The sequence below is a fragment of the Talpa europaea genome (assembly GCF_964194135.1).
Source record: "Talpa europaea genome assembly, chromosome: 6".
NCBI classification, from domain to species: Eukaryota; Metazoa; Chordata; class Mammalia; order Eulipotyphla; family Talpidae; genus Talpa; species Talpa europaea.
Genome location: NC_140072.1, coordinates 93,088,716 through 93,109,954, shown reverse-complemented (window position 1 = coordinate 93,109,954; position 21,239 = coordinate 93,088,716).

Genomic DNA, 21,239 nt, shown 5'->3' with positions numbered 1-21,239 from the left:
AAATTAATCTGTATAAACAGTAAAGCTTACTATTCCACAAGAATATAGATTGCTTGTTTAAAAAAAATTTAAAGCAAAATGATTGTCTAAAATACTCTTAGGAGAGGAGACTGAGGAGAGTTGATCCTTTGTATTCAAATTACTTCTGAACAAAGCGTTTGAATGGCAAAGGCTCTCTGTTGAAGTTAATTCTGTATATTAGTCCTATATATTTATTTCTATAATGTCATTGGACTGTGATGAATGAAAGTTTTGTCTCTCTAGCATAAGGGTTTGCATGGTGGTGCTACTATTGAATTATTTTTACAAGCCCTGAGTTACTATACTGAATGGAGTCAGGCTTCTGAAGAAAGGAACTCAGTGGTTTGCTGAATTTTGTCCTTAATTCCACCAATGACCCTTGGGTTTCCTCAGGGGGGCAGCACACACAACCGTTAGGAAAGCCACACATTAGAAACCAGTGCAGGAGGCGTTGCCAACAGAAAGGACTTGTCTGTCAGTCAAGCACCAACAGGGAGGAAAAGGTCAAGGGAAAACGAGAGCAGAGCGCACTGAGGTCAGATCAGCCCTGGGAAGTAACTGCCCGAAGCCCGTCCCCTGAGTTGGTGCCAGGCGCTGACTCAGCCCGTGCAGAGTGCAGATGGTGGCACGGACACCCCGCTGCCTTCACGATGCCTAATTTTCAGCTTCAGTACCTATGTGGAAACGATACTGTGACTTGGCCACAAACCTGGATGACCCAGTCCTGTGAATAAATCAGGGAGGGGCTCGAGTGGCAGCAAACTGGCGCAGGCAAGAGGAGCTGCTGAGTGGTTCCCACCCTGCTCTTCCTGCCTGGCGGTCCCACATCTGCTTCCCGACGACCTTTGAGCTTTTTCTGCCTTCCAGACAAGGATTGTGCCTGGATGGCCTGAGACTTCTTCCCTGACCTTTCCTTTTCAGGAAGTATCAATACATGCCACACCTTCCCTCTGGTCTTACTGCCAGAGAGATTCTACCTTGCTTTTGTGGAAGAGTATTCAGTGAGACTTAACTAAACCTCAACATCCATGAGTCCTGGCATTGGAGGTTAAGAGTAGAAAATTTGGATAGGAGGCATCATAAGACCAGAAGCTGGCTCACATTAAGAGGTGGGGGTGGATAGGATCAGCATAGCCATTAACCCAGCTATAAAAATTAAAATCCTTAGGCACCAACTTTTACAGCAAGTGTCACACTGCTACAGAGAGTGTCACGAGACGCATACCAGAGGAGAGGATATAGAGATTGAGGGCCATTGTAGAGAATCACTCATCCTTAACAAATCAACCTAGTCACCCCCTAGAAGTAATTAGATTAACAAAAGTTAACAACTCCACAAAGGAATGAGCCCCTCCCAAAGAGAAGACTGTATCAGTGCAATTTCTGCACTGGCATGGGGCAACAGCCCTTCGGCCCACCTGTGCCTATGCAGGTTCTCCTTAGCACCAACTTTCTCCCTCTGCAGGGCAGCAGCTCTCCTGCCCACCTGTGACCGTGCGTATGGTTTTCTTCACTGACCTCCCTTTCAAAGTAGCAGAGACAGCTCTCCTCCCAAGTCTGCCCACCTATGACTATGTAGCCTCCCTTTTAGCAAACCTGTCCCTTTCAGGGACAGCTCTTTCTGCCCGAATGTGTCTATGTAAGTGTCCTTTACTCCTCTCTCTCTGATTTATTATTTTTTTATTTAATTTTTCTAATATTTTTTACATCATTTTCCATTTTTGCACAATGTATGCATTTTCATCTTGGCTATAGTCCCCATACAATTCCCACCACCCTTGTTTTGATCTTACTCCCTCCTACTCCCTTCTCCCTCTACCCCCCCCATAGTGTGTCTCTGGTTTATAGTTGCTTGTTGATTTTGATTTTTTCTTTATTATAATTAGTCTTTTTCCTGGTCCTTTATTTAGGTTTTATGAATTCCTACTATGAGTGAGACCATCCGGTATTTTTCTTTTTCTTTCTGGCTTATTTTGCTGAGCATGATCCCTTCCAGCTCTATCCATGTTGCTGCAAATTGCATGAGTTTATCTTTTTTGATTGCTGAGTAATATTCCATTGTGTATATGTACCACATCTTCTTGATCCAGTCATCTATTTTGGGGTATTTTGGTTGTTTCCAAAGCTTAGTTATTGTAAATAGTGCTGCTATAAACATAGGGGTGCAGGTGCCCTTTTGAATTAATGTTTCTGTGTTCTATGGGTAAATACCTAGGAGTGGAATTGCTGGATCATATGGAAGCTCCATCTTTAGCAGACTGCCTCTTTCCCTTTTGGATATAACTAACACCTCTGTCTCGAGGAGAAATTCCCCTGAGAAACTCAACAATGGGGAGCTCCGGTAAAACTTTACCCAGAGTTAAATCAAGGACCCTGCTCTCTGAATCCAATACCTCAACAGAACCTACTTCAGTATGAATTAATTCTCCTATAAATCCCACTTGGCCCCACCTGTGAACTAAATGGCTTAAGACACAACCTAATAATAATGACATAATATATAAGAACAAGCTATATATAAGAACATAATATATAAGAACACTCATGTGCATATATAGGCACATTACTATGTGTGACACTCTCCCAAGCACTTCACAGAAACTGACTCATTTAGTTGTCATGAAAATGCTGTCATTAGGTACTGTTCTTTTTCTTATTTATCTTTCAAAGATAAAGAAACTGAAGCAAGAAAGGTCACGTAACTTGTCCAAGGTCACACAACTAATAGATGGGAGAACTGGGATTAGAACCTAAGTCTGTCCCCAAAGCTCATGCTCTTAGCTACTCTCATTAGTGATAATTACTCTCATTAGTGATACAATAATATTGAAGCATCTTATTATGTAATAATAATAGTCTAATAATTTAGCATTATTATTATTAAACCAGATACCTACCTATGTCAGTCCTGGCCAGGGATTGAACTCCTGCTGCAGAGGCTGCGGATTGCTTCATAGGGTGGTGCTTAACCCCTTGCGCCACCAGGGAGGCCCAGAAGCTTACATTTTTGAAGGGATTCCAGGAAGGAGATGGGGGAGAGCAGGATGATAAGTTCTCATAACACATTGTGGGGCACTACATTTGTCTTTTTTTCTCTGTAAGACCTTGGATCTATTCATCAGTTGTGCAAACAGGGTGATGTCTTTGGGGTCAAAGGTACTTTGTAAAGCATGACTCTTGAAATGACCTGCCAGTGTTAAATTCAATAACTATTCCACATGTACTGAATGTAAGTCATCATCTTAGATGCAGCAAATAAGACCCTGTCCTCACCCTTGGGCAGCTCTAATCTAGTGATAATATAGCAGCGTGAAACACAAGTTCCTAGTTACTCTGACGAAGCAATGTTGCTCACTGCTTCACCAGGGTGACAAGACTCTGGAGACATACTGCAAGAGATGGGCAGGTTCAAGGGGACCAGTGTCCCAGAAGAGGGCAACAGAACCGGGGAGGTAACAAAAAGAGGAGGTTAGTCCCTGAGTCCAGGTCCAAAAGGGTTTCCACCCAGCCCTCCTGAGAAATGAAGAATATCAAAGATCCAATCATGCAGTTTGCTGTGCACTGCTATATCCAGTTGTATGCAGAGCAGACCATAGGAAATGGTATCAACTTCTTCTCTATAGTGCAGATATGGTCATGCACCGCCCACCCTTGCTTTTTCACCGCTAAAGGCTCTGCTCAGGATTGCGGTAATAGCAAATAACTGAAATTGATGTCCTGACTGGTGATGGTTGTTGAGAATCTGGGGCACAGAGTCAGGAAAATAAAGTAAACATTACTCCTTTTAGAATATTGCTTTGAGGCCTCCCTGGTGGCGCAGCAGATTGAGCTCAGCACTGTGAGGCTGTCTGCAGCCTCTGCAGCGCCGGTTCTATTCCCGGCCGGCCAGGGAGATTCCCCCATGGCAAGGCAGGCCTCTCCTGTATGAATCCTGGTGAATCCTCTCATCCTCCCATGCCTCTGGCCTGTACCCCAGTCCTTGTATAAATAAATAAATCTTTAGAATATTGCTTTGAGAACTCAGCTTTGACTGGGCTCTGCTTGTGGTGTCTGCTGCTGTCCCCTGGGAGCACAGACTCAGATGAGAGGATCATGGCCTTCTAGGAGGGGGACACTAAGCAACACTCGTGGGTTGGCCTCCCAATGACAAGCCTCCTGAATAGAGGCTGCCTGACAGAGTGGGAGAGAGTTGCCTTTGCTGCTGGGTGAGGATGGGCTTAACCTCGACCCTGCTGTTTGTTAGCTGTTACCTTGGCAAATTGTTGAACTGCTCTGTTTTTGCCTACTCCTCTACAACATGAGAATAATAATTTTCATATGTGGCGGGAATATCTGTTGGATGATCAGGTGTCAGGGTTCCATCAACTGGCGATGTCAGAACAACTATAAACGAGCTATTATTACCTTTGGGTCCTCCTATTAGATGGCCTTCAGGAAGACTGTGGCTGAGGCAGTAATGGATGAGGTTGAGAACTGGATTGCCTTCTCATCTGATGGTCACCCATGTTGCCTCGCCTCAAAAGATTGCTCCTGTTCCTCTTTCTTAATGCTTTCTTCCCTGCAAGTGACTTGTCTTCACTTTATCTTCTAGGCTCTTCTACCAGAATAGAATTTCAGATCAGCATTGTGGTGGGAGAGATGGGTTTTGATCAGTTGGTCATTGGAACCTCTCCAATTAATTCTTAAGCCACTGCCAACTTGCTAAATGTACAATTGATGCTGCAGCCCTCTGCTAAGTCCCACATTCCTTCCAGAAGATCTTAGTGGAGTGTCATGGCTGCTGCTGGAGGCCTTAGGCAATGAATTATATTTGAGCTTTTTGGGACTGTGCTTTTGTTTAGAGGTGGGAAGCGGGAGGAAGCTGGGTGAAGGGGAGGTGTGGAATGTGGAGGCGGCAGTGCAGAGGAGGGTGGGGAGAGGACGGGGTGATAAGACAGAATTACATTTCCAAAGCACTGAGGCTCATTTGAAATATCGATTCCTCCATGGAGGTCACAGCCCAGCCTTTGTTGTGCTTTCAGAGGGGCTATTTATATATTTTGGTCTCTGTTTCAGAGCTGCCTCCTATATTGGTGACACTCCAGATTTGCTGAAGTAGTGTTTAAAAAGAAAGCAGTAATTATTAACTGTACACCCAGATGTGGGGATCTGAACTAACTCAGAACAAAAGCTTCCACATAAGCTTCTACTCCCACTGCTTCACGGGAAAGCTGGAATCACTTCATTTCTAGCCTGGAGCGAGGTTCTTAGGCTCAAGTGAGCAGGGACTTAATTGCCCTGGAAATCCATCCATATTTTGGGTTGGGGGATATTCTGACTTTTACACTGCGATGCAACTGGGTAGAGAAGAAGTTGTAGTTTGAAATGTTTGATCTTAAAAACAAGCTCTCCTCTCACACTTCTGAATTCTGTGCCTACTTTAGCAGTTTATTTACAAAAGCCTAGCGATTTAATAGGAGATTCTTAAGGTGTGCCCAGGTGCTTTCTCACTCAGAGAGAGACCACAAGTGAGACCAGCATTAGAACTGTCCCGCTGAGCCCTGGTCAACCCTGTGATGATGGTGTTATAGGACAGGGAGAGGGACAGCCCAAACCCCGCAAACCTGCCTATTCTAAATGGGTTCTGCCATCCGCCGCATCAACACAAAACATATGACACTTTAATGGGAAGGAACTTTAATAAAACTAGGAAACAATACAGGTAAGGCAAAGAGTCTAGTTTCTAAATGAAGCACCCAAAGTTACCCATCCCCTCGTGGGTAAAACTCCATCCAAATGGGATCGGCCCAGAACAAGGCCCCAAAGCCTGCCACAAGTCTAAAGCATCTTCCAGTGGGGACCCACAGAAAAGGGTCACAAGCAACCAGACAAGCCCGGAAGGAAAAGAGCAAAATCAACATCCAGATAAAAGCTGCCATTGTCACCTCCCCATGGGTCTCACCCACATCTGTGTCACCCAGTCCACGACCAAAAGACAAGTGCAGTTTCTTCACGTGTCTCTAGGCTCCATGCGCCTCCTCCAGGTCTCCTGGCTCCATCCTGCTTCCTTCCTCAGTCTCTTCTTCTGCTTCTCCTCTTCCTGCTCAGCTCCACCCTCCCTTGGGTGGGGCAGGGAACCTCCCCCTTTCCTGGGGACCACCCTGTTGCAATGGAAACACTGAAAAAGTGGTCATTGTCAGACCAAGTTATGGGATGTTTGGTATGTAGTAGTAGGTAGTCCACTAGACTAATAATAAAGAAGTAGATTTACTACTCTTTTGGAAAACAAAAAGTACTTACAAAAATCCAGAAAGATTTTTGTTTATATCCTTTGAAGTAGAAATCCTACTCTTCTCATCTTAAAAATTATTCAACAACCGAAAACTATATACATGAAAAATGGTCATTGTAGCATTATTTGTAAAAAAAGAAAAAAATCTAGCAAATAAATTGGAGCAAAAATTAACCACAAGCTTACTAAATTATGATACATCTATAAATGGGAATGTAATGTGCCACTAAAATTGATACAGTAGAATTCTTTTTGTGCAACCCAACTGGGACTAGTAATAAAAAGTATGTATTTGAAATATTTATTTTTATTTAAAATACACAGTTATGATTGTTTGCTGGCAATTTTGACTATGAGTCTGCTGCCTCAGTTGTACCTGTTATTGTGTATAACACACCCCTCACAGCCTTGCTGTGAGAATGGGAGACATTTAGGAAGCAGTATGAATGCAGAATATGTGGACCCCCAGGTCATCTCACTACCTCAACAGCCTTTGTTTTTGGTGACTCACTCTCATTGAGATTTGCAACTCACTTTTTATTGTTCTTTTTACAATCACAATTTAATGGTTTATATAATATTGAATTAAATCATCTGATTATAATATCAAGCGTGACTGATAAGAATAGATTTGGGGCCCAAAACAGTTGCCTTTTGGTCAAAGCAGCATCCAAGGCCAGGTAAGAGTGTGCAGGTAGGCGGGACTCCCGCTGACCTCAGGGAGCCTCAGGGTCTGTGCTCAAAGGGGCCATGGAGCTGTGGGGCCATGCTGGCAGGTAAATGGGGAGCAGTAAGGAGGCTTTCTGCCCTATATACAAATGCTACATAAAATGTGGGAGAACTGTGCTTTACTGTTAAGCAAAGAAATATAAACATGCATTATGCAATGGCCAAAAAAAAAAAAAAAGTAAAAATTGTCATCTCATAGACAGAGATTGCTATTACATGACTGTTACTGACTGATTGAGTTATTCTACCCAGGCCAAACCAGAACAAGATTCAAGCAGTAGATTCCTTATTCATTGGCTAAGAAATTGAAAACGGCACTCATCTTCTAAAGGCCTTCTCTGGGAACTGGGGAGAAGTAAGGACTTACATGGGGAAGTATGACAGTGGAGGAGAGGCAGACAGGTCTGCATCAGCAGGATTTCAAGGAAATAGGCAGGAGTATGTAGGAACTGCCTTCACACCCCTTTTTCTTCCAAGTGTCATGGAGCAGTGGGTGTGCTTTTTTATATGGTGAGGAGGCTCTGGCTTAACCCTTGTCTTACTTCTATCTCCATCTTGGTCTCAGCTGGTTTCACCTGATTTTCTGGTTATGTCTTGAAAAAGATAAACAGTAACCGGGCAAGGAAAACAGAGGAGAAAGGGGAAGGTTACAGGTCCAGTAACCATTTCCTTCTGTGTCTATATTCTATTCCTCAATCCTGAGGAGCAATGGGCAGAGGTTGAAAAGGGGTGGAGGTTGTGGGGTCCATAGTGGAGCAGAGTTGTAGCGGGGTGGTAATCCCAATTGCTCCTATCCTTGGGTCACAATCATCTGAAGTTTTATGTCTCCAGCCTATTGGAGACAAGGAAATGAAGAATTCAGGAGACAAGGGTCAAAGATCAAAAGAAGCAAGCATATAATAGTCATAGCAACTGTGGGGCCAAGTAAGAAAATGAATCTGACTTATTCAATTTGACTAAATATAAGGGTTTTTCTGTGATTTTTCTCTCATAAGCCTTTTATACATTTTTTACTTTTCCATTTTAAAAACAATTACTTTCAGGCTAAGACCAAATAATTTCCTCAACAAAATGTTTTCATTCTTTAAACCTTCCTTTTATTGACCACCTGCATCTTATTTTCTTTATATAAAGAGCAATTGTTTCCATGATTTTTTTAGCTTTTACTTTTTACTTTAATTAGAACTCTTAATCCTGAAAACCTTAATTTCCTAGTTTTTCAATTGCAAGCAATTGAAAACATGGTTACACCATAATTCCTTTAGACTGGAAAATTTACACATACATTTTACGAGTTGCTTTAAGAACATGTGTTTTAATATTTTTAGGTGGCATAAGACATGTTTTATTCACAGATCAGATCTTTTCAGTTTCAAAAGAAAACCCAAGTTTAGTAAATAACATTCTAATAAGAATGATTTGAACATTTAATGTGTCCCATTACTAAAATTAATAAAATCCTATCCTTCCCCAAAAAGATTAGGGAAAATTATTTAAGCAGGGCTGAAAGAAAGATACTCAGAGCAGAATTATTTATCTAGATGCAATACCTAAAGATTCCAGTTTTAGCTTTCTTCTAGGATGGAGCCTGACACCAACAAACCATATCTGAAATCTTTTTTTTAACTTCTCTTTACAAACTATCATCACCTTCCATATGCCTTTCGGACAGGCTATGATTTATTCATTTATTTCCTAGCCTTTATTCATCCTGAAACAATTATTTTATTTAAAAAACTACTTTCTTTTTCCATTTTTAAAAACCCAAAGTAAAACTCATGTCCTTTTATCCTTGCTTATCCAGGGAACACATTCTTTTCTCTTTCTAGTCTTCTTACCTGCTTTCCCCGTACATGCACTGAGAGATTGCTGGAAATGCAGGTTCCCAGGCTCACAGAACCAGAACTTGTGTTGAAGTGTAACAAGTTGAGGACTCACCTGGCAGGTGGCAAGCAAAATGGAGCCCTTGGGGGGTGGGCTGAGGCAGCGCTCCGTGGTGTTTACCTGGCCTTGCAGAGTACCACCCTGAAGGACCTGATGACCAGGGGGTATTCACCATGAGGTGTCTCTGCAACCCCAGCCCTAGTGAGTGACCCCACAGTGGGTAGGGGAGGTCATGGATTTTGACACTGTCTCTTTTTTTTTTTTTTAAGATTTATTTATTTATTTATTTATTTATGCAAGCACTGGGTACAGTCAGAAGCACAGGAGGGTGAGAGAATTCATCAGAGCCAGAGCGGGGAGCAGAGCAGGCAGAAGGACCGAAGTACACTGCTGAGGGGAGCAACGGCGGCAGGAGAGGTCTGCGCGCCATGTGGGACCCTCGCCCAGCGGCCAGGGAGCAGCCTGGGATGGAACCGGGGATGGAACCGGGGATCGAGCCGGCGCTTCAGAGGCTGCGGGCAACCCAGCGCTCAACCGCTGTGCCACCGGGAAGGCCCGACACTGTCTCATTTTTTGGAAAAGGTATACTGCTTCTGCTTTGAGACTGACTTTGTGGGCCCAAAACCCAAGAGCTAAACAGTGTCACTGAAGAAGACACTGAGGTTATTGGCTAGAAGAGACTTTTGATTATATCTGAAGAAGGCTTGTCTGTGTAAAATTGCTATTACTGGAGGGATGTGCTTTTTAGATTAAGTTTCCTGTACCCTATTTTTGCATCTCAGAACTCTGCAGTGCATTGTGATTTATCACTATTGTCCTCAAATCCCACTTGAAAACAAAAAGTCCCTCTTAACCTGTATGGATGGCAAGTATCCCTCCTCCAATAATCCCTGATAATGTCTTATATAGTGCTTGCCAATGAACACATAGGTAGAAGTGATGAAAATGGATTTAAATTCAAGTGCATCTGACCCAAGAGGTGCAGCTTTTAGTCTTTATGCTATAATGCTACTATGTTTGTGTGACTGGGAGTGCTAGGATTTTCCTTATTATTTCTCATCTTTCAATGCCCCTGAATATTATTTTGGTTCCATTTTCTAGATGAGAAATAAGGGCTCGAGAAGGTTAAATAGTTTGCTCCATGTCACAAAGCTAACAAGTGATCAACTCAGAATTCTAAGCCCACCAACTTCTTTCCCATTACCTCACACTGACCTTCTAGCAAAATCAGCATCAGTGTGGAGACAAAAAGGCTCCTGACCCATGGAGGAAGTAAAGTCATATGGACACAGACCAAATAGCACAGCTGGAAGAAATAATTCAATTTTGGATATTTCCAAAGTCAGGGTTAATGGGAAGCCAGCTTGGGGCTGGCTGATTGGGGGTGAGTAGTGTACTACCCCTTGGATTTTGGGAACACTGTGCGACCCTTCGATTTGTATCAAATGAAGAAACTGAGGCCCAGGTTGGGTAACTTGTGTTGCCCATGGTCACAGCACCACTTGGTGAGAGGCCCTTGGTTTCTCTGCTCTCCTCAGCAAAGTAAATTGTTATCTCCTCCAGAGCATGGAAAACTGGCTCTGACTACTCACTTTTCTTCCAAATCTGGTGATTAAACCCTGCACCCTTCACGACCTTGGCATTCAATGCATATATGCTTTGCTTCTGTGATGGGAAGCAGACACAGACTCCCTAGGTGCGAGCTGCTGTGTTGTTTCACCCACCGCTGAGTGGGAAAGGGTGGCCAGGCTGAAAGGAACACTGAGAGTAGACACAGCTTGTTTACGAGTCACGAAACTATCATTCTTGGAGAACAAGCCTTCTGTAGGTATTTACCCCCAATGACGTCATTGCCTCAGTGCAGGAGCCCAGCCTCATATGCTTCCCAGTGAAAATACATAAGAAGTAAAACCTCCAGGACCCACTGCAGATGTCAGTCAGGTGAGATAAGGATCTCTGAGGAGGGAAAAGACATTGTTGAGAGGGCCCCTTCCTCCTGGAACTAGATCCAGAATGTCTGATAAAACGTGGGAGCCAGCTTATTTGGGTCTTGCCCATAACTCAAACCATCTGCTCATTTTTGTATTTAAGTAATTGAAGCTGTAATGCTGGGAAGGGACCAGCCCTGAGCGACTCACTGGGGATAGTAGTGGTGAACTTTTGTTTTCATCTTCAACGGACTATAGTGAGAAGTGCATCAGGCCCAGATCCAGCCAGCCTGCCATAGACAGCTGTGACTGTGGGGGCAGAGGCCCTTGTGTACGGGGCTTCACACCACAGGCAGCCCTCAGGGGGAGATGTACCAGAGCTCATCATCAAGAAACACAGCTTTCACTGGGACAAGTACCAGTCAGTCAGGCTTTCTGGAAAACAAAAATACCCCCCTAGTAATTTTTAGTTGGAGATATTCCCATCTCGGGGAGGAATGACATAGCCTCTCTCACCTGGGCTACTGAAAATCACAGTGGCTGGTTCAACTTGTCCTTCTCTAATATCACTTCTAATCTGTTCTCCACTTGAACGCCAGAATGTTCTTTTTCATGTGTGTGGTAAAATACACATAGCATAACATTTTCCATCTTACTAGTTTTTATGTGTACAGTTCGGTGGTGTCGTCATCACCACCACTCTGCTCCAGAATTCTCTCCATCCTGCAAAACTGAAATTCTGTCCCCATTGGATAATAACTCCCCCCTCTCTCCTCTCCCAACCCCTGGAAGCCAACATACTGCTTTCTGTCTCTTTTGAATTTACTGTTCCACACACCTCATATATGTGTAATAATGTAGTCACTGTCTTCTTGTGATTGGCTTATTCCACTGAGCATAATATCCTCAAGGTTCACTCAGATTGTGGCATATGTCAGACATTCCTTCTTATTTAAGGTTGAAAAATATTCCATTATGTGTATATATCACATTTTGTTTATTCACCTCTCGGTGGAAATTGGGGTTGTTTTAGCATGTGATTTCTAAAGTCCTAATCTGATGATATCTTTGCAGGTGGGATGAGCCTCTAGATCTTTAGCAAGTGGGCAGGGTCATTCTCCTTTTTGAGGATTGACTACACCCCTCCATCCATCTGGAATTACTTCTGGGGCCCACCTGTGCCCCCATTCATGCAGGTGCCACAGGTGTACTCATGGAACACGGTTCCCGCCCTCACTACCCAGGTCTCTGACTGGATGCCAGAGCCTCTGAGTCCCATCTGAGTCAGGAAGACAGTTATGTTCTTAGGCGCCCTAGTGTTTTCTCCTCATACCAGATGTCCTGCTATGCATCTAATTCTGTGTGTGACACCTGCTTCCTGAAGACTCTAATCCTGGGGCTATACTCACCTCTGTTTTCCTAAACCTTAATGGAATGCCAGTCAGAAAGGAGCTGCTCAGCAAATACTAATGTAATGAAAGGCTGATGTTCCAAGGAGTGTAAGAGAGGAAGCAGGCTGACTCAAATTTGAACCTCAGCTTAGATGACCTGAGGGAGTAACCTAGCTGTTCTGAATTTTAATTTCCTCATCTGCATCAGCGCTAATTGCACCAATCTTGAGGGTTTTTTGGAGAATAAAAGGAATAAAACACAGCATGACACCTAGCACACAGTAGGCGCTCAGCAATGTCACAGTCATTCTTGTCTCTTATCACAAGTTCAGTCTAAAGGCTGCTAAGGATAAGAACATATTTGTGCCCAGAAGCACCCCAAATTGTAAGGCTTCCATGTGAGGTGGTATTTTCTGTGGAGAGAAATATGGCAGACAGGTTCTGAGGCTCATGGTACCTTATGAGGCCCAGAGACCCTCTCATCTCATCTCCATTGGCAATTCCACGGTCTATCTTAGTCATAGGCACTGATGTTATCAGGGATGGGGAAGGGGAGAGGAGGGAAGCAGCTAGAAATCCTCCCTAGTTTGTTAACTTGGCTCCTGAACTCCTCCCATCCTGAAGACGACTCACCATGACTGTGTAAAATGACCAGGGGTTCGGGCCATCCTTTCTATTTCTCCCTGACCTTCTCAGCAGGCTGAGCTGGGAGCACAGAGTGTGAGTGCACTGGAGTAGCGCACTGCTGGGCTCTGAGGGAGGCACTTCCTGCACGCTGTTGGGTGTGACTAGAGCAAGATTTTGTCCAAGCTCCAGGACAGCCAAACCAGCACTCTGAAGGGAAGCACCAGTATGGAGCCCTGCACTGGCTGGGCGGGAAGCTGAGAACTTGATTTTCTAGATTCAGACACTTCTTTCAGGCTGGGCTGACAAGAAGGTGCACTGTGTGGGACACCTCCACTGGGACTTCCTCTTCAAATATCAGCTGGGTCAGTTTCCTTCTATGCAAATCAGTTTGAGCATTTATCCTGATTTTCATTAACATAATATCTCCTGGGCCGTCACCTTAGCCTCTCTCCTCTGAAACATTTCTCAGGCAAGGAAAGTTCTGTGGGGGAGGGGAATACCTGCATCTTTGTGAAGGAGGTAGAGTTTTTATTCACCTTTCCTCTGGCTGTTACATATTATTGTGTGCAATATCCAGTTCCAAGAAGCTTTATTTAATCCTCAATAAAAACAAAATCAAAACTGAGCTGAACAACTCCTGGATTAAGAAGCCTAAATATCAAGGGCATTCTGAATTCTACCTTCTTATATAGAATTCATTCTGAATTCTACACTCTGCACAATGCTACACTTGTCATCAAGTACACAGGTTGAGAGTAAAAATAAATTGTGCAGGGATGTGCTCATTGCAAACGACATGTATTAGTGAGGCCCTGTCTCCTCCAGATGGAGTTGTTCTGTGCAGGGAATGGCTGAAGGGCAGTTTTCACCATCGCTTTCCTCCTGGAAGAGCATGTTCTATTTCTCGACCAGGTCAAGTAAGGGTGGACATTGGATCAGGTGCCCTCGAAGCCCAATTCTGCTGCTGCCCATTTTTCCTAAATGCCACATTTTCAGTTTGGCCATTGATTTGCTTGCACACAGAGACCCTTCTTTTGCTCTGTATCAGCCTGTCTCCAAATCACTCTTTCTTGGTGCCAAGATAATCCCAGCACATAGGAGGGAGGACTAGGAGAGCACTCAATCAAAACATGTTAAGTTAAATTAATTTCATGTTTTGGGGTGGGAGATAGGGATTTTTTTTTTCGATTGTAAAATATTTTAGCATTTTTTTAATTTAAATTTTATTTTTATATTCCTTATACAATTTCAACCCCCTTATTTTTACCCCAAGCCCTCCTTTCCCTGCCTCCCACCCCGCCATAGAGTGTCTCTTGTTCATAGTTATTTGTTGATTTTGATATTTTCTTTCTTATAGTTATTCTTTTTCCTGGTCCCTTATTTCAGTTTTCTAGATTCCTGCTATGAGTGAGACCATCCGGTATTTTTCTTTCTCTTTCTGGCTTATTTCGCTGAGCATGATCCCTTCCAGCGCCATCCATGTTGCTGCAAATTGCATGTGTTTATCTTTTTTGAATGCTGAGTAATATTCCATGGTGTGTATGTACCACATCTTCTTGATCCAGTCATCTATTTTTGGGCATTTGGGTTGTTTCCAAATCTTAGCTATTGTAAATAGTGCTGCTATAAACATAGGCGTGCAGGTGTTCTTTGGAATTGATGTCTCTGTGTCCTCTGGGTAAATTCCTAGGAGTGGAATTGCTGGATCATATGGAAGCTCTATGTTTAGTAGGTCCAGAAATCTCCACACAGCTCTCCATGGTGGTTGGACCAGTTTGCACTCCCACCAACAGTGCAGGAGAGTTAATTTTGGGAGATAGGGATTTTTGAGCTTCATTTCTGAAGTGATAAAAATGAGCATTCAGAACCATGTGTAAAATATTATCTCACAGTCACACAAAAGGAGGCTAAGCTATCCTGCCATTTGCAACAACATGGATGGACCTTGAGCATATTTGCTAAGTAACACAAGTGCTGTATAATATCATTCATACATGGAATCTAAAAAAGTCAAGCACATAAAGAAGAGTGGTTACCAGGGAATGGGGGAGAGGATAGAAAATAAGAGATGTTGTTTAAAGGTGTAAACCTGCAATGAGTAGCAATGACCTTCTGTCAGTATTTATAAGTTCAAGAATATATTAAAAAAAATAGTCCAGGGGCCTTCTTGGTGGTGCAAGAGGTTAAGTCTCAGCACTATGAAGCTATCCACAGCCACTGCAGAACGAGTTCCATCCCCAGCCAGGGAGCTAATCCCATAGTGCAGCAGATTTCTCTCTCTCTCGCTGGCTGCTCCCCTCAGCAGTGTATTTCAGTCAATCTGCCTGTTCTGATCCCTGTTCTGTCTCTGGTGAATCCTCTCACCCCCCATACCATGCCTCTGTCCTACACCCCAGCTCTTGTATGCATAAATAAATGAAATAAATTTAAAAGAAAGAAAGAAGAATCAAGTTTCTTGCCTACAACATCAAATGCTAGCAGAGAGTGAATCTGTTTCCCTCTTGAAATGTTTTTGTAGAATGCTGTGCCTCCCTTATTCTTGTGCTTATCAGGAAGTAGGAATTGACACTTCAAATTGTAGTTCATTCACCAGAAATAAGAACGTCTTTTTGCATCCTGTAGCAGCTGTGACATGGTGACAAGAAACTCAGCACTGACCAAAACCACAAAGTTCCATATTTTTGGATCAGTGTGGATATTTTTAAAATAATTCCAAACCTTAAAAACTTTCCCTCTGCCTTGGCCTTGCTCCTGTTTTCCCAGTCCCGCTAGGTCCTCTTTCCTCCTCTCTCGTGCTCAAGTCCCCTGCTCTGATTCTACCAAGGGCTTCCTTCTCATGCCTTAATGGAGGGACAGATCATCCCAGAGCTACCTTTGCCATACTTGAGGCTGTTTCTGGATACACCTTGAACATTCTGTGTGCTTGGCCTGTATTTGCCTTTGGCTGCAAATAATGATATACGTGCTAAATGGTCCTTAAAGTAGCAGGATATATGTTGTTTCTTTAATATGAATTCAGGAAGTGGGCAGCTTGGGAATTGGTTTGGTAACTCAACAACATCAACAAGGTAGATCAGGTATATTTCTCTTCATGGCTATAAGTATGAGCTACACGTTGACAACATCAAATGAAAGAAAGAGATGGGCTTCAAAGGTTTTCTCTCCTTCCACTTCTCTCTTTAAAGAGGAAGCCCCCAGTGTATTTTCCCACTGTGACCAAGGCCACATACCTAACTCTACATTAAACAAAGGCAAAAGAAAAGATTGGCTAGATTGGCTCTTAGATAAGTCTCAAGTCAACCTTGCCCGGGATTGAACTTGTGCTGCAGTGGCTGCCAATAGCTTGATAGTTCCGAGACTTAACCCCTTGTGCCAGTAGGGAGGCCCCTATTATTGCTTTTTAAAATATCTGTCTTCCCCAACAAAATGCCTGCCAGATTGGAGCAAGCATCGTACCCATTTATCCTTAGCATTCAGTAGCTATTGTCAAGTGTTGAATCAAAGCACTCATTCTGAGATCAAGGCGGCCAGTGTGGTGTGGACGTGGGGCCTTCTGGATCCTTCTGGACTCCTCAAAGACTATTCCAACCACTGCCTCGGGGGCTGGGCCGATGCAGGGCACAATGGAGACTTTTCCCAGGGGCATTAAGGAAAGCCCTCAGGTGAAGGAGGTAAGGTCTGCTGTCCATGAAATGCTGGCCATGCGCAATGTGTTAGAGGTTTGATGTTTTGATGTACACACCTCATTTTACTCACAAGTGATCCTGGGAGAACTGTAGAAGGAGCCCCATTATACACACAGAGAACCAGAGGCTTTGAGTGTGACTCTGTTTGGAGATAGTACAGTGAGCTAACTTGCTTAGGACACCTAATATCTGGTGACTCAGGATCAAAGCTCTCTGTGCTGTCAGAATTGAATCACTCCTGCCCCAAGCTCAGTTACTATTACATTGCATTGTATCCACTATGTGGATGCCAAAAAATCCCACTCCATTGCCAGCCAGTCTGGATGGACATGAAAGTTGAGCTCTGAATGTCATCCAGGCTTGGCATGTGTGTTGGACTATTTACTCAATAAGATTCAGTTACAGCAGGTTCGTGAATGATGTCCTTTCGTCCAGCATCATGCCATTATAATGCTGACGAGAGAAGAAGAACCCCTGCCAACATTGGATGAAAGGTTTCATTCTACGTCCTTTTGCTTTAAAGTTGTAGTTTCCAAGAACCTATTGACGATGTTAGATGAGGTTATACTATATGCATTTCCTAAGGCTGTTGTAACAAATGAACACAAATTGAATATTTTAAAACCACACAGATTTATTCTTACAGTTCGAAAGGCCAGAGTCAGACTCAGCCTCACAGGGTTACAGCAAGATGTCAGGAAGGGTGGATCCTTCTGGAGGCTCTAGTGGAGAATCCTTCCTTCCACTAGGCAGCCTCATTCCTGCTCATCTCTTCAAGACACCCACCAAGGGCAATCTGCAGGCTACCTGTATTCCCTGCTTCCTTCCACCCATCACTCCCACCTCTGCTTCTATCGTAACATCTCCTGTTACTGACATCGACATTCTTGCCTCTCTCGTGAGGATGCTTGTGCCTATATTTAGAACCTATTTGAATAATCCAAGGCAAACTCATCTCTAAATCTTTAATTTAGTTACACTGGCAAACTTTTGCCAATGCAAACTTTGCAGTCCCTACCTGGGCTTCGACATGAGCACCTTAGCAGCGGGGAGGTGACGGCAAATTCAGGGGACTGCAAATGATAGAAAGGAATTAGACAGATTTTTAAGGCTTTAAAATAAAAGAATCTTTAATAGTCTAATCCCTTTCTATCATTTGTAATCCCCTTGCTTTCTGCTGGATGAAAGGACATGTAGGAGCCACGCAGACAGTGGGGAAGAGAAGAGAAAATAAATGTAGTAACGTATGCACTAAACAGACATGGCCTGTTTAGCATTCCAGATTTATTTCCTAACTCAGCCCAGTCCAGCAGCTGAGTATTACAAGACTACTGTGTTGGCCAGACATTTCAGCCTTTCATACTGCAAGTATTACTTGCTGAAATAGCAGCTGCATATGCCTCCCACAGAGAAGGCAAAGACAGCAGGCATAAAAAGTACGCTGGAAGTTTATTCAATTCCTGCATCCAAAGGTTATTCTGACTCTGCCATTTTCTCTTTTTAAATCCTATAAGGGTAAGGCAGGAGCAAATTTTACTGTAATAGAAAAAAAAAAAAAACCCAACCCAACCCATGGGTCTTTGGTTTCAGTAATTAGCTCAATGTGCTAATGAGAGTCTTCAGGGAGAACAGCATTAATTAATGGGTGAATTTCACTTTAATAAATGTATAGGCAATTTTCTAAATGCAGATGGCAGAGTCTGCCCTGATGGCTCTACCTAGAGCCACTCAATATGGTAAGTGTCTGAGGAAAGTGGTTAATTTGTAAAATGTTTCATGATCCTGATTAGAAGAGAAATAATGCTTATGTTTGCTTTCCAATGTATTATTCATCTCTCACAGTCTGAGAACTGGAACATCCTCACTCCCCCCCCACCACCACCCCATCTCCTCAAGCTTTTGTTGCTCCTATTATCCTGAATGGGAGACATCCCCAGCCTCCCCCGTCCCCCTCTGGGGCTTGGTTGGACCTCCCTTCACCCCTTTCTGTGGGCTTTCTCTCCCAAGGCTAGGGAGGGCACAGGGGATGGGGAAACAGTGGGAGGGGGTCGGAGCAGTGTGTGTGTGTGTGTATGTGTGTGTGTGGGGGGGGGGTGTCTTTATCGTCTCTCCTTGATACTATAAAGGACCAGAATGTGATCTAGGCAGATCAACCGCACTGTTTGATTTTTTTTAAAAAAAAGATTTATTTATTTATGCATACAAGAGGTGGAGTATAGGCCAGAGATGCAGGGGGTGAGAGGATTCACCAGAGACAGAGCAAGGAACAGAACAGGCAGACTGACCGAAGTACACTGCTGATGGGGAGCAGTGGGCGAGACAGGAGAGGTCTGCTCCACCATTTGGGTTTCTCCCTGGCTGGCCGGGATCGAACTCGTGCTGCAGAGGCAGCGGATTGCTTCATAGAGCAGTGCTTAACCCCGTGCACCACCAGGGAGGCCCCCAACTGCACTGTTTTAGAGAATGTACCTTCCAGGAAATGTAAATACCCCAAAGTCATGATATCTTTAACAAATAATTTGCTGGTATTGATTACAGGCATTTAAAACACCTGTAATGACAGAGAGCTAAGAGAAGGGAATTCTTCTTTTAACTAACCATTTGGGTTAGGTTTATCTTCCTTCTTCACCATTAGGTGAAGAAAAGCCAAAGTGAGGTCCCGGGCTCCAATCCGGTAGCTGGTTTCCAAGTCTTTCGAGCCAGCTCTCTCCTCAGGATTTATTAAGCATTTTCTTGGGTGTACCTACTGGGAAATCACAACTACAATAAAATTAAATTGCCCAGGATCAATAAACTTAAAAAACATTACAGAATTTATTACAACCATTATCTTGACAGTAAAACCTCAATTTAACAAATACTCTATTAGCTAGACTCAAATTATTGAAAAATCTATTACATGGAAATGACTTGGCCTGTGATTCGGTGTTTTAAGAATCAAAATGGGAATTTGCTCCAGTATCACCACTGTTTCTTAGAAAAGAGATAAATGGCAGAACACCTATCTCACTGGGAGTTTCTGACAAGCACTGGAGACTCACTCTCCATGGTGTGTCCCATAAAACTGCATTGATATTTGGGATGACTCTGAGGGATGGCAAGGGCCTTGGACAGCCCCCTCCCTGCTCATTTTTGCATGAAACACCCTGAGCGTGAGGTGAACCACTACCTATATAGCATTGACTGTTATGTATAGAGCTGAGATTTTTTCTGTCCTCAACCCTTAAAGAGTAGTAAACTAAATCAATCAGATGTTGCATCCTGATAGATTCTGAATCCAGCACAAATTCCACAGTTTTTGGACTCCCAGAATGGAGTCTAAGATTATCAAATGTTTGAATCCCAGGTGGGAGGTTGGGGTGGGGTTGTGATTCTTGCTCAAAACTAGAGCAGGGTAAGTGCAGCCCCTGCTCTCAATCGACAGATGAAGCTTTCTGCCTGCTTGATTTTTTCTTGCCCACCCCACAGTGTGCAAATTTTGAGACCTGGCCATTAATACACTGGTATCATCGTTCTAGGCTTGGCTGGGCTTTGGAGTAAATAAGCTGCTAAATTTAGACAAGTGCAGCAGATTTAGCAAAATGAAAACACTGGCATTGCCAAGTCAGGACACCCAGAAGCTTTACCAGATGTCTGTTGGAGATGCCCTCCTGATCCACAGATCCCAGGAAGGCAGAAGAACAGTGACCCATGTCTCATTCATAAGGGAGAAGAGAAATACATGCCTAATTCCCTTCCATGATGTTGGTTATTGGGACATGGACAATTTTTTGAAAATGTGCTTAGACAATTCCTGCTAAGAGTTAAAAGAGTATGTGAAGGGTCAGGAGCATATCAAACCCTGCTCACTCCCACAGGATCCTGCTCAGAGACTACAGCTGGAACTGAGTTGGCCATCTTATGAAAAATCGAGGATGGCCCACAGTTGGCTCCCATGGCCGGGGCTGGATCACGTACTCTATATGTGGTCTATTCTGAGAAGTCAACCTAGGTAATGTGTGATCCCCTCCTAGGTAATGTGTGAAAATACCAGGGAGTTGCATAGTCCTGTGGCCATGATCCATTGGTGTGTCAGCTGATGATTTTCATCATTCAACAAACCTTTAACTGACCACCTTCTTTCTGCCAGGCACTAGTGCTGGGATAAAATAGTGAAGAAAGTGGATGCAGTTCCTCTGTCATGGGACTTACGGTGTGGAGACAGACAACAAGTGAAACTATAGTCCATCATAAATCCATTAAGTAGTTGATGTTCCCTTTGCCTTGTGTAGTCAATATACTGGCACTTTGTTATGGTGGGCTTGTGTGCTGGGGGGCAAGGTCAGACTAGCTGGGATATCCGGGTGTCCAGCGAGGCCGCAGGCTCTACACAGCAAAGATCAAGGGCAGCTTCTCATTCAGACTGCGTAGCTTTCTTGTCCCTGATGTTGGGCAAGTAAATTGAGCATGTCTGAGACCGTTATCTTAGTTGTAGAGTGGACGGAGTTGGCCTCTGAGGGTGGCCATGGACTGATGCATGTCCATGTGTCCAGTGCCCAGGCACAGAGCCTGGCATAGAGAAAATGTTAGCTCTTAGCTGGCCAGGAGTTCTTGGCCAGAAATTCAATTTGTTGAAGTCAATTCAGTTTATTTGATTAACAACTACGCTAATCTAAGCAGCAGGGAGGGCATGGGAGTCTATCACAGGAATACAGCAGCAGAG